Genomic DNA, 14,349 nt, shown 5'->3' on the forward strand with positions numbered 1-14,349 from the left:
CCTGTTTGTGTTCCCTCTCTCGCTGTCTCTCTCTCTCTCTGTCAAATAAATAAATAAAATGTTTAAAAAAAAAAAAAAAGATTTGTTTATTTATTTGAGAGAGAGAGTGTGGTGCACAAGCAGAGGGAGGGGGAGAGGGAGAGAGCAAATCTCAAGCAGACCAGGACCCCCGAGATCGCGATCTGAGCTGAAATTAAGAGTCGGATGCTTAACCGATGGAGCCACCCAGGCGCCCCTCAATGACTTTTCATTTTAATCAGACTGCCTTTCAGCTGGGTAGAGAGCCACAGCAAAAAACTACATTTAAAAGAGGGAAGTGGCCTGGAATAAGGAGAGAGAGATTCAGGCACACCTGAGATTGAAACCCAGTCCTACCATCCCAGCTCTGGGGCTCCGCACAGGTTCCTTCACCGCTTGCAGCCTATCTGCTGTCTGTAAAATGGGAAGACCACCAATACCCTGCCTGCTGCTTGGGGCTGTGTGAGGATCAGAGACAAGCATTACAGTGCCTGGCCCGCAGGAGGTGCTTCTGCCCTGACCCAATTTAGAGGACAAAAGTCCTGAGACGGCGAGAGGGAAGTAACATGGCACACCAAGTTAATAAGTGGCAAAATACGCAGAAACCAGGTCTACCTGACTCCAAAGTTCATGGCCTTTTTTCCACACCAGCCCGAGATATCAGTCATCGGGTTGTCTCTTCACATTTTTTACCATTTCCAGGCATCACCTGTACTATTATTTACTCAAGGTTTTTCCTTAAGTCTACTTTCTTTTAACCCCAATTTTTTTCCCCAAGATTTTATTTATTCATTTGAGACACAGAGATACACAGAGAGAGAGAGAGAGAGAGAGCATGAGCAGGGGGGAGGCAAAGGGAGAGGGAGAAGGGGCTCCCGACTGAGCAGAGAGCCTAATGTGGGGCTTGATCCCAGGACCCTGGGATCATGACCTGAGCCAAAGGCAGACGCTTAACCATCTGAGCCACCCAGGCGCCGCTAACCCAAATTTATTTTTTAAAAGAAACTTTATATCACTGACATGAATAGAAAATCAGTATCACTTGCTGTAAATAGAAGGTAACTATGAAAATAAATACAAGGACACACAACAATGTTACTCAATTCTAGCTAGATTCTGCAGCTTCCCTAAGGGCTGAGGTCTGATCTCTCTTGGTTAGAAAGCCAGCTTAGCAAGTGTTAAGAAACAGATAGGAACCAAACAAATATTCTTCTAGACATACTTAGAAGAAGAAACAAATGAGCTTAAAAGGGAATAATGCTCGGCGCACCTGGGTGGGTGCAGTCGGTTAAGCGTCCATCCAACTCGGTTTCGCCTCAGGTCATGATCTAAGGGTCCTGAGATTGAGCCCTGCTTGGGCTCCGTGCTCCATGCCGAGCGTGGAGTCGGCTTAGAGTTTCTCTCTCCCTTTCCCTCTGCCCCTCCCTCCCCTCAAATAAATAAATAAATCTTTAAAAAAGGGGGGGGAATAACGCTCACCATGCCATTCAATGTAATTCAGGATGTTGTATTTGAGTGCCACCGAAAATCTTCTCCTGTTCCACCTACTTTAACTCTGCAGAATCTAACCCCATCTAGATCCCCCAAATCAGAATCCCATTTTATCAAAATTTCTGGTGATTCATGTGTACATTAATGTTGGAGAGGCTCTTGCCTACATGTGCTACCTCTATAGTAAACAGTTCCCAAAGTCGATGAAGCAGAATTTCCTATAAATTACAGGATTTATTGCAGTAATATGACGAGGGAAATACTTTTTAAAAAATCCTCTCCAAAAGTCCACCAGTACTGTCATGGTTCACTGTCCAGTTCCACAATGGTATGCGTGCTCTCACAGCTCACACAGTGCACAAACCTGACAATGTATGTAGAGCATTTCTGGTTAATGTCACCAACCAACAGCCTGTTCAGGGAATGGAGGGTTGAAATAGGCCCATGTTCTGGGTCTTAAACATTGGGAATTCTGTATCAAAAAGAAAAGTGGATTAAGGAGAAGCAGCAAAGAAGGCTGAGAAAAATTATTCAAAAATCCTTATGGTATGTGTCAATAAAGCTGGAGTTTTTAAAAATTATTTTAGAAGCTCCTAATAAAATTTTAAGAAGGAAATGTACACTTCTCCTTTAGAACTTTTTCAAGTTCTAACTTTCCCCAAAGCATTTATTTAGAATTGTTCTCTTATGAGGCTGAGAGAGAAGCAGAGATGTTCATTAGAGCACTATACGTGATTATAAAAAGCTGGAAACAAATAACCAATGCTAGGGAGAGTTTACTATAAACATGGAAAACAGGGTCACGAAATGTTAAATGAACATTTCCAAATGGAAAATGAAAAGTCTGCTTTGAGTACATTTATCTAAAAATATACCTGCAAGTAGACAAGTGTGCTGAAATTGAGATAGGATACATTTTCACAGGTAATCCCTCCCCACCAAATTGTAATAATGTCTGCTTTTGCAACTTTATTTAGACACTGCCTTGTTAAAAACATTATTGAAGGAGGCTGCCTTTATAATTAAAATTTTTTAACAATTAAATCATCTTGTTTAAAGAAATTGTCAGAAATGCAGACAAAGGTTTATGCAAAGACAATCAAGATGTTCTCTGTAGCATTATTTATAATATTTAATATTGAAACTAGCCTAAATGACAACAATAGGGGAAACAGGTAACAATTGTACATCCAGGAGAAAAAATATATTTAGGATATATTTGCCTTTGGATAGTAAAATGTTACAGTGATTAGTTCTGGGTGGTAGGATTTAAAGTGAATCTTTTAAAGCATTTTTTTAAAGATTTTATTTTTAAGTGATCTCCATACCCAACATGGGGCTCAAACTCACAACCCCGAGATCAAGAGTTGCACGCTCCACTGACTGAGCCAGCCAGGCGTCCCAAAGTGAATCTTAATCTTTTTTTTTTTTTTTTTAAGATTTTATTTATTTATTTGACAGAGAGAGAGAGACAGTGAGAGAGGGAACACAAGCAGGGGGAGTGGGAGAGGGAGAAGCAGGCTTCCCACGGAGCAGAGAGCCGATGCGGGGCTCGATCTCAGGACCCTGGGATCATGACCTGAGCCGAAGGCTTAACGACTGAGCCACCCAGGCACCCCTCTTATTTAATCTTTTCAGGACTTTCCTCATTTTTCCTCAACAGAAATTCATTATTTTTATAATGAGGAAAAAAATTCTATTAAAAAATGCTGGGAAATACATAAATAATTAATTTAAAATGCTGGCAATTGAAGAAATAAGGAAGGAAAAACACGATATATTTCTTAGGCTAGAATCTGACTCGTTACTGCAGATCTTGCAAAACCAGTAACTATTTCCACCAAGAACTATCTTCTTGCGGTTATCTTAAGTAACCCAAAGTGATATTTCATCTCACGTGAATGGAATCTTTTGTGATTTACTAGCTAGATTTTTTTGCTTAGGTTATTGAAATGTGTTATAAAGTAATGATTACTGCAATCCACTATACTGCTGGAAACCATGCCATGAGCTTTTAGTTTCTATTTACTTTATTCCCACACAAAAGCCCCAAAGCAAGCAGTTCCTGGAACCACTGCTGAAGGTGATATGAAGGACCCCAGAGTAGGTAAGAGCATGTCATGTCTCAACTCCCAATAATCTCCTACAATTTCTAGTTCCCTTGGACCCGCTTCCATTTATACACCGTGTTCAAATATGACAAAATGCAAGTGCTGCAAATATCCTGCCAAAAACTTTAAAAATAAAACCACACCCACCACAATTATCACTGGGTGCTCTCTAATGCAAACCCTGATTTAAATAAATCAGCACACTAAAGATAGATCTGCCTGTGTGTGAAGAGCTCAACGCCTGCAGTGTGACAGTGAGGAGACACAATGTGTCACCATGACTAATTGAGCCTTAAACATGAACATGCCAAGGGCGCCTGGGTGGCTCAGTTGGTTAAGCTACTGCCTTCGGCTCAGGTCATGATCTGGAGTCCCGGGATCGAGTCCCGCATCGGGCTCCCTGCTCGGCAGGGAGTCTGCTTCTCCCTCTGACCTTCCCCCCTCTCATGTGCTCTCTCTCTCTCACTCTCTCAAATAAATGAATAAATAAAATCTTAAAAAAAAAAAAAAAATGAACATGCCGAGCTGCAGTGCAGATGTGTGACGCTGATAAGATGAGCTGATTGCAATCAATGATCTCTGGCTGCCAAGAAATACGCTCGAAAAGCCCCACCCTAGAAGGTCTGGGTGAAAGCCCAGCATGAAGTCACCAAGGAAGAAGAAAATACCACTCGACTCCACGCTCAGTCTTCCAGGCAGGGCTGGAAGAGCCTTAGAAGGCTGTCCCAGGTCCTTATTTTGTGTATACAGAAACTGAGGGCCAGAGAGGTTGAGTTACTTGCCCCAGATCACACAGCGAGTGGCAGAATTGCTACTAAAATTCTTGCCCCAACCGCCCAGATCCTACCTCTTTTCACACCAGAATTTCCTGTGATGGCACACCCCGACCAAGAAATCTTTCTAAGACTCTGGGGAGATCAGGAGATGTTGAAAGGAAAATAATGAGCTCACGGGGCAGAGAGGGAAAACTGAGGCACCACAAAACAATCCTTCGCAGGCAGTCAGTGGGTGGTATGGGACTTGGGCTGCCCTCTTCTCAGCCGTACAGATGTTACCACCACCATCAAGAAACAGTGTAGGGCCGAATGACTCAGTACAAGCTCACAGTTCCTCCCCAAGTCAGCTGTTTTGGCCTTGAGTGTTGGACTGCTAAGAAGTGTGAGAGGTGGCTTATCTTATAAATTGGGTATCTGTGTACTGACTATCGGTCAAGTGATTGACATCCAGGTTCAGTTAAAATAGCTCAAGGGTTTTTACCCTGATTTCCTCAAACATTCTTTGAAGTCACTTTTTCATCAGCATTTGACATTGGTTACCCAGGAACAGAAGAGAAGGGCTCTCGACAACACAGCAGGGATATATTGCCCGCCTGAAAGATGAATGAGCTCAGTGGTAGAAGGCACAATGGCCTCAGACTCAGCAGATCTGGGGAAGTTATTTTACTTTTGTGTGCCTCTACTTTCCCCTTCTGGAAAGTGGGATTCATAACAGTACCCATGTTCGGGGTTGCCTTGAGGACTAAATGAGACAACCTGTCTCAAGTACTTAATGACAGTGCTTGGCTCAAAAAACGGTAGCTATTCCTACTACTTTTATTATCATTATCATGGGCAAGGCCTAGTTTTGCCACTTACTACCAAATGAGTGCACCTGAAGCTTTAGCTTGCACAGGACACACCAGGGGGTCTTGGTAAAATGCAGCCTGGTGTATTAGATCTAGGCCCAGATTTCGAACAAGCTTCCAGGGGACATGGGTATTCTGTCACGCAAAACACACTCTGAGCAGCAAGGATCTACCTAACCCAGCACCTAGCAGGTACCTAACACTATGGACAAAAACAAATGACCTCTTAGCATCTCAATGCCTCATCTGTAAACTGAGGACAGTACATATTCCACGTGATCTCCACTGACAGGCATTAGTAAATAAGAATTCATAGGAAAGAGCATTCTGAACTGCTCTATAAGTGGAGGTGGTGGGATTATCAGTCTTACTATTCCTAGTATGGAACTTACAACATTGTAAAGCCTAAATTTACAAGAGCAATTATTAGCATATATGAAAAAAAGGCTTGAATTCTCTTGCTCAGAGGAGACACTCCATTTAAGGATCCTCTAGGAATTCTGGCAGAACACAACAGCTTTTCAAGGGATCCCCAAATCAAAAGCCCTGAAACTTTAGAAATGTCATTTGATGGCCAAGGAAAGAACCACTCTGGTAGGGAAACCGTGGCCACGTGAGGCACCGACAGTGAGCTTCACTAGTAATGATTCCATTCTCTCTCCCAGAGCTGGCCAGCCTCCTTCCAGCCTTCATCGGCCAAGATCTCGAGTCAGGACATCGACGCCAACAGCCTGAGACAGATGGGCACTGCCCTGGCAAAGCCCACGCCTGCCACTCCACAAGCTGGCCAAAAGCCAGAGTGTAAGAAAAGCAGGGCGTGTGGATGTCCAAGGTGGGGACTTCAATGAGACGCATCTGGCTGTCTTCCTGCAGCATAAGCTGGGATCTCTTCCCCAAGGACTACAAGGTATGATGTTTGTACCTTCTGCCCCTCCAGCAAGTTCTGAGTAAGCCATTGCTAATTCTTCCTCACAGGGCACCTTACCAAAAAATTCTTTCATCATTTTAGCGGCAGATGGCACCACCACCATCTACCTAACTGCTCAGGCCAAAAACCCAGGAGTCATCCTTGATTCCTTCGGCTCTTCTCCCAACCACATTCCTGCTGGTTCTGCCTCCAAAACACATCCCCAATTCACCCTCTTGTACTCATCTCCACTGCTACCCCTCTAGCAGGCCACCATCACCTCTCTACTGGCCTCCTAACTACCCTTCTGGCTGCCATGCTTATCCCCCTTAAAATTCATTGGTCACACAGAGGCCAAAGTGATTTAAAAAATAAAAAACAGGTTAAGCGTCTGCCTTCCGCTCAGATCAGATCCCAGGGTCCTGGGATCGAGTTGCTTTAGGCTCCCTGCTCAGCGGGGAGTCTGCTTCTCCCTTTCCCGCTGCCCCCCCCCTCAGCTCATGCTCTCTCTCTCTCTCACACTCTCTCAAATAAATAAAAATCTTAAAAAAAACAAACAAACAAACAAAAAAAAACTATTGTCACTCCCCTTCTTAAAGCCTTCAATGGCTTCCCACGCTTTTAAAATCAAATCACAATCAGTTACTCTAGCCTACAAGCCCTGTATGATCTGAGACCTCACCCCTCCCCATTAGTCCACCTCTCCATTCTCCCTCTCCTTTCACCTCCAACTCACCTGCTCCAGCCACTCTGAGCCTTCTTTCAGTTCCCAGAACTTACCAAGTTTGTTCCCTCAGAGCCTTCACCCTTGCGGTTCCTTCGGCCACATTTCCACATGGCTGGCCCCTTCCGGCAGCAAATCTCCGCAAAATGTCATCACCTTAGGGGTGCCTGGTGGCTCAGTGAGTTAAGCGTCCGACTCTTGATTTGGGCTCAGGTCATGATCTCAGGATCCTGGGATCAAGCCCCATGTCAGGCTCCGTGCTCAGTGGGGAGTCGGCTTGGAAATTCTCTCTCCCTCTGCCCCTCCCCCTCTTCTGCGCGCTCTCTCTAAATTAAATAAATAAAAATCTTAAAAAAAAAAGTCACCCCCTTAGAGAGGGCTTCTCTGACCATCCAATCAAAGTAGCAGCACCCCAATCCCCATAAGAAGTTACTCTGACATCATTGTTTTAGTGTTTTCACAGTCCTTATTTCTATCCAAATTACCTGTTCATTTGTTGGTTTATTTCTGTTGCTGCCACTGGAATGTAAACTGCATGAAAGCAAGGACCTCATCTACCTCTTAACCATCATATCTCCAGGCTGGAACAGGGCCTGACACATATGAGATGCTCAGCAAATGCGGCATGAATAAAACTGAGGCAGCATGGAGCAAGAGCACTGAACTTGGAGCTGGAAGACCCAATGCCCAGGTGAAATGGGCGACTTACTAGCAGCACAGCTTCTCTTACCTCACGTCCCTTGACTGCAAAATGGGGATCTTAAATCTGCACCTTATCTTCCTCGCAGGGCTACTAATAATACCAAATGAGTGAAGGCACACTTAAACACTTTTGTAAATCACTAGGCACCGTACAGAGAGCACATATTATTAACCAGCGCAAGAGAAGGCTCTTTCTCAGGGACCCACACATCAGCTGTCAAAATGAAACTTCTAACTCAAGCACCCAACAGAAGCCTAGGGACACAAAAGAAGAGATGTGAACCAGCAGCTTTATCCTGCAGTAGGGGTAAACACAAGATAGGAATTCATTTAAAGAGTCAAATCATGGGGCGCCTGGGTGGCTCAGTCATTAAGTGTCTGCCTTCGGCTCAGGTCATGATCCCAGGGTCCTGGGATCGAGCCCCGCATCGGGCTCCCTGCTCCGCGGGAAGCCTGCTTCTCCCTCTCACACTCCCCTTGCTTGTGTTCCCTCTCTCGCTGTCTCTCTCTCTATCAAATAAATAAATAAAATCTTTAAAAAAAAAAAAGTCAAATCATTTCCAAAGCCAGTAATACGCAAATTAAGTTTGGAGGCTCTTGAAATATATGGCGTGGGGACTGATTTCCACATCTTCGTTGTGCTTGGCACAGAGGAATTTAGTGCACATTTACTGAACTGGGAGTTGGGCTACCAAACCTGACTTCCTACCATCAGCTTTCATCTTTCTTAGCAACCCAATCTGGCATGGCGTTGCAGGTTCCTGGAGCCACCCTGTAATAACACTAACATTCATGTTATACTGTGACAGCTACTGTTTTAAGCTTGTAGTGACCTTCTGAGGTTGACAAACCTGGTGCTATGAGCACATACTTTAATTTAGTCACTCACCAACCATAAATAGAATATAAAATATAGTATAGGTGCTATGTTAAGCCCTAATAATAATGGCTAACATTTATCAAACATGCCAGGCACTTTACATGTATTAGGCTCAAATGAATCCTCACAACAGCCATACATGGTAGATACTATTATTATCCCCATTTTACAGATGAGGAAGCCACAGCACAGAGATGAAGTCAATTGCCCAGTGGCATCTGGAGGTGGCAGAGGCAAGCTTTGAACCCAGACAGCCCGACTCCATAGCTTGCAATCAGAATTGCACAACAGCACTGAAAGGGCCTTCAGATGTCATTTAGCCCTCTTCTTTCGTTTTAAAGAGGAGGGGACTGAGGGACAGAGAAGCCCCCTTTTAAATATGCCAGCTCTTTTTTGAAGTCCACACTTTGGATGGTATCTATTTAAATGAAGCTTTATATAAGATCTTATTTCCTTGCCACTGGAGAAAAAAGGCTCTAGCCATAGCAGTTAGAAGAAACAAGAATACCCGGTGGCTTTGTAACAGCTATTGTTGAGAAAGCAGAGACATCAGGGTACAGGGGAGAAAATACAGGATTTACCTGGCAATGTGTCCAGCTCCACCATTTTATAGAGATAAGATTCTTAGGCAAGTCATTCGCTTTTCTGAGCCTCAGTCTCCTCGTCTGTGAAATGGGGATAACATCACCACCTACCTGGCAAAGTCTACGTGAAGATTAAGTGAGATAATGTACCGAAAAGTGCTTCTTAATCACATACTTGAAAATAGCGATTAAGCTTTAAGCACTTTCCAAAAGACATAAGACATACCCTTTGGCTCTGGAAGGGTCAACAAAGCCCACGTATTTGAAAATGAGACCATAACCTCAGTCATCTACATGAACTTGACCTCAGGGTTTCCACCACCAGGGCTACTTGTGCCGGTCCACATCACTTCCCCTGCTCCCAGCAGCATGGAGAAGGAAAACTGGGGGCGGTGGGATGTCAACAGCGAAAGGATACACATATGAGCTGGTGCTCTGCACACTTAAATCCCACCAGTCTTAAAGTCATCTCCTGGAAGCCTCGCCCAAACCACCCTATATGCCTCATAATAGCTTGTTGGACACTTACTATGTGCCAAGCTACCTGACATACCCTGTTTCATTGGCTTTCCGCAGTGGTTCATTAACTCATTTTACAGATAAAGAAAAGGCGCCTCAGAGATTAACTTGCCCAAGACAAGGCCACACAATTACTAAATGGAGATGCAGAGTCTCCAACTCAGACACTCTCGACTTGAAACTGGACTCTTGGTCCCCATGTCAGGGTGCCCTAAGAATTCTCCCTCTCCCCATTTAGGACACTTTCCACGTACACACCTCATCATCTTAACTACTCCGAGCAGCAAGTGTTAGGAGATCCCTGAACAGTCGACTGAAGCCTGACAGGGGAAGGGACTTGCCCAAGGTCACGCGGTGAGCCTGGGGCAGCGGCGAGGTTCGGACCCCAGGCTCTCGCTTCCCTGCCTCTCTCCAGAGCTGGGTCCCTGACCACCGCCGCAGACCCCTCCGGATGGACCCCGACCCCTCGCGGCCAGGTCTGACGGTCGGGCCGCACCTCCGCCCGAAGGACGAGGGGCGAGGCCGCCCGGACCGCTGGAGGATGCCCGGGAGGCAGGGCAGAGGATGCTCCCGCTCGCGAAGCAGCAGAGCCAGGCGGCGGCGCCCGCGCGGGCCTCCGGGCAGATCGCGGGCGGCGGACAGGATGGGCCTGCCCCGCGGGAGCCCCGGCCCCTCCCCGACTCACCTGCGGCGCGAGCCGACAGCTGGCGGCGGCGGCGGCGGCGGCGGCGGGGGCGGCGGCAAGCCCCGGGCTCAGCCATTCCCCGCTGCCCCGGATGGGGAGAGACGGCGGCCGCTCACTTCCTTAGCAACCCGGCTCAGCGACCCACTTCCTTAGCAACCGGTGTCAATTTCAATAACTTTATTGGAACACGAGCGGTGAACAGGGAAGCCCGCGGAGCGGAGCCTTGCCCGGCACGGTACTGGCGCTTAGTAGGTCCCCAACGCGCCTCAGTCCTTTCACCTACCCAAGAGGTGTGAGGCGAGCGCGTCGTGGCCTGCCCCCATCTGCCAGACTCTCGTGCCTCAGTTTCCCCATCTGTAAAATGGAACTCACTGCCTTGGTCGCGCCACGTGATTTCAGCCGCCGTTTGACCTTTCCTAAAGCGCTTTCACATTACCTGACTTAAGTCCCGAACTGCTACTGAGACTGCTCCCGTTTCGGGCCACTCAGTCACTCAAGCCAAAAAATTTAGGAATTATTCCTGTCTCTTCACTCTCTTTCACCCCCTCACCCACTCAGTCACTATATCTCTTAATCTACCTCTCAAATATTTCTCCCGTCTCTCCACATTTCTCCATCTTCAGTGCCACCATACCAGGCCAGGCCGGTCTCCCCTCACCTCTAGATTGCCTGAAATATCTGCTTCTACTCATGTCCAGCCCTGCCCTGCCAAGCCATTTTTCCCTGAGGCTGCCAGAATGATCACTTCAAAAGGTAAAACAAAACATGTCATGTTCCTAGCTTAACATCCTTTGATGGAATCTCACTGCTCTTAGAATCAAATCCAAAACCCTTATGGCTTCCTACAAAATTGCTGTTAAGTCTGTTCCAGCCACATTGGTCTCAGGCCAGGTTCTACTCGCCCCCATAAGAATCCATATGCTGGGGGCCCCAGGGTGACTCGACCTTAAGCTTCTCACTCTTGATCTCAGCTCGTCTTGATCTCAGGTTCATGAGTTCAAGCCCCATGTTCAGCTCCATGCTGGGTGTGGAGCCTTCTTAAAAAAAAAAAGAATAAAATCCATATGCCATTCCCCACCAAACAGAAAGCTCCATGAGAGCAGAGTCTCGGTTTACCACTATAGCTGCCATGCCTAAAACCTTGCGTAGTCTATAGTAGTTGCTCAATAAATATGTGTTGAGTATTACATGAATGGATACCTGAGATGCTCTTCCTTACCCCACACCCTACTTTTGCCTATTCTAGCAGATATTGCTACTTGCTCCCCAGAACTTATTTCCTTCCTCCTGAACACACAACTAGACTACACTTCTCAGCCTTCCTTGCACTTAAGACCAATTTCTGGCCAATTGAGTATGATGTGTACATTCTCAGGCCTGGCCCATAAAAACTTCCCATACACTGGTTCACACTTTCTCTGCTTTCAAGTGAAGGACTCCATTGTACACCTGAAACTAACATAACATTGTATGTTAACTAACTGGAATTAAAATAAAAACTTAAAAAAAGCGAAGGACTCCAAGGCCTTAGGAGATCAATAAGACACCCCTTAAAGGACAGCTGGCCAGGAAGCCAGCCAACTTCCATCATTTAAGATGGACAAGAAAAGAAACTTTTGTTGGATTCAGTGATTGAGATGTGGAGGCTTTTTGTCACAGTAGTTAGCTGATCCCAGCTAAGAAACCTAACTCTGACTCATCCTTTGGGCCCCAGTTTACTTCCCTTCTCCTATTAACCTACCCTACTATCGTACCCATTATTCAATATAGTTAAGTCAGTAAATCATGTTTACCCTATAATGACTACAAATACTGTTTTCTAGGGCACCTGGGTGGCTCAGATGGTTAAGCGGCTGCCTTCGGCTCAGGTCATGATCTCCCAGTCCTGGGATCAAGCCCTGCATCAGGCTCCCTGCTCAGCTGGGAGTCAGCTTCTCCCTCTCCCACTGCCTCTCCCCCCCACTCGTGCTCACTCTCTCTCTAAGAAATAAAATCTTAAAAAAGAAAAAGAAAAATACATTTTCTATTGAATCAAATAATGTGTTTATGTTTACGTTTCATTTCTTCCACATCTTTTGGTATTTTCTAAGATTAATAATTGCCTTGATTTTTTTTCTTTTTCACTAGTTTTCTTTGTAGCTGTTGTTAGTTTTTTTTATATAGGGTCAATAAATCAGGCAAATGCTTAGCAGTGAATTTTCCAGATGCTTAGGCACAACAAATAGTCCATGAGTTTTGTTTTGTTTTTTTCTCTTGAAGACCTCAGCTCCAATCTGGACTGGTGCTCTCCAAACCTAACACACAACTGTCACATTTGCTCTTTCCTACGTCTTTCTCCTGGATTGGATTCCCTGTTCCCTGGACCCAGTGTCTTCCAGTTTTACTGGAATTCCAGGATTTACTCCTTCATTTCTGTGTAGCACATTTTCCAGTAGATTCCTGAGAAAGGGTGCATGGAAGCAAATATTTGTAGTCCTTGTATGTCCAAATATGTCTTCATACTGTTCTCACACTTTATTAATAGTTTAGCAGGGTATAGAAATCTAGGTTGAAAATTATTTTCTCTTGGAATTTTCAAGGCATTGCCCTACTTTCTTTTGGTATCTACATTTAAGACCACTAACACTGTTCTGAATCCTGTTCCTTTGTATATGACTAATTCTTTTTTTAATCTTTGGAAGCTTTTAGGCTGTTCTCTTTATCTACAATGTTATGATATTTGATGATGATTCCCCTCAGTTAGTGTTTTTCCTCATTGTTGTGTTAGCTGAGTCCTTTCAATCTGGAGACTTGTATCTCTTTGTTCTGGGAATTTTTCTTATATTATTTCTTTGATAATTTTCTCCTCTCTATTTCCCCCCCACTGTTCTCTCTTTCTGGAACTGCTCTTAGTCAGAAGTTGTACCTCATGGAATGAGTTCTGAGTATTCTCATTGTTGTCCTCTTATTTTCCCTCTTTTTGGCTTTTTTTCTTTTTTCTTTTTCCTACTCTCTGGGAGATTTCCTCAACTTTAGCATCCATCCTCTCTATGGACTCTGGACTCACCTTTTAGTCATCAATATTCCCTTCTGCAGACTCTAAGTCATAACTTTCTCCCTCTGTTAAGTCAGTTACTACTTGCCCTCTGTCTCTGTCTGCCAAAACCTTGCTGAAATTTTGGGACTACTAATGTCTCCCTCCTGTACCATTATCATCATGGGATGATACATTTTTTTTTATTCCTTATTGTCATATAAGTGGAGTTCATATAAATGTCATCAATCCACCATATTTAACTGGGTGTCTTTATTGCTTCATAATAATAAAAAAAAAAAAACAGGTGGATGAAAAGGGATGAATAGATATTTCCAAGAAAAATAATAGAAAACATGGCTTTTAAACATACGAAAACATGCTTCTGCTCACTCATATTAAAGGAAATGAAAATTTGAAGAACAATAAGATTTTTTTTTCCATTTAATTGGAAAGAAAAAGAACCTCTGATAAAGCACTGTTGATGTGTTGATGAGAGTCTGGTGCTGACTGTGTCCTCAACAAGCTGTATAGTGCTGTGTGAAGGAACAGGATGAGTAGTAGTAATAGCAATACTAAAGTGTAGAGTGACCAACTCATCCTGGTTTGCACAGGACTTCCCTTGTTTCAGCACCCAAAGTCTCATGTCCCAAGAAATCCCTCAAACTGGGCAAACTTACTCTAGTGTGGTGAGATAAATTTTTTCTTATATATATTACTATTATGTTCCATTTCCTTTTCAGTGTGACCCCTTTTCCATCCAACCTGGACTGGGAGGCATTTATTGCTCAAGGAAGAGTTGTTTCAGAAGAAAAATAGGGAAAGGACTTTCTGAGTCCCCAAATTCCTGGAGAGGGACTCAGAATGAAAGAAGTCTTGGTAAGTCAGAGCAGAGTTTCCAACCCCCTGTTTCCAGAGATTTGCTAAGTTTGAGGGAAGCAGGGGCACCTGGGTGGCTCAGGAAATCATCTTAGGGTCCTGGATGGAGCCCCACACCTTCTCCCTCTGTCTGCTGCTCCCCCTGCATTTACTCTCTGTCAAATAAATAAATAAAATCTTTAAAAAAAAATAAGTTTGAGGGAAGTAATGGT

The 14,349-nt window shown here is 44.6% G+C and overlaps 1 protein-coding gene across 1 annotated transcript in view; it reads right to left on the bottom strand.

The window, feature by feature from the left end:
• Positions 1–10,351, bottom strand: part of KIF3B (kinesin family member 3B) — a 40,751-nt gene extending 30,400 nt beyond the window's left edge. Inside the window, exon 1 of the mRNA XM_036093203.2 lies at positions 10,246–10,351. The gene's annotated coding sequence lies outside the window, so the exon portion shown is untranslated. The remainder of the gene's footprint in view (positions 1–10,245) is intronic.
• Positions 10,352–14,349: the final 3,998 nt, after the last annotated feature.

The sequence above is a fragment of the Halichoerus grypus genome, chromosome 10, assembly GCF_964656455.1.
Source record: "Halichoerus grypus chromosome 10, mHalGry1.hap1.1, whole genome shotgun sequence".
Taxonomy (NCBI): domain Eukaryota; kingdom Metazoa; phylum Chordata; class Mammalia; order Carnivora; family Phocidae; genus Halichoerus; species Halichoerus grypus.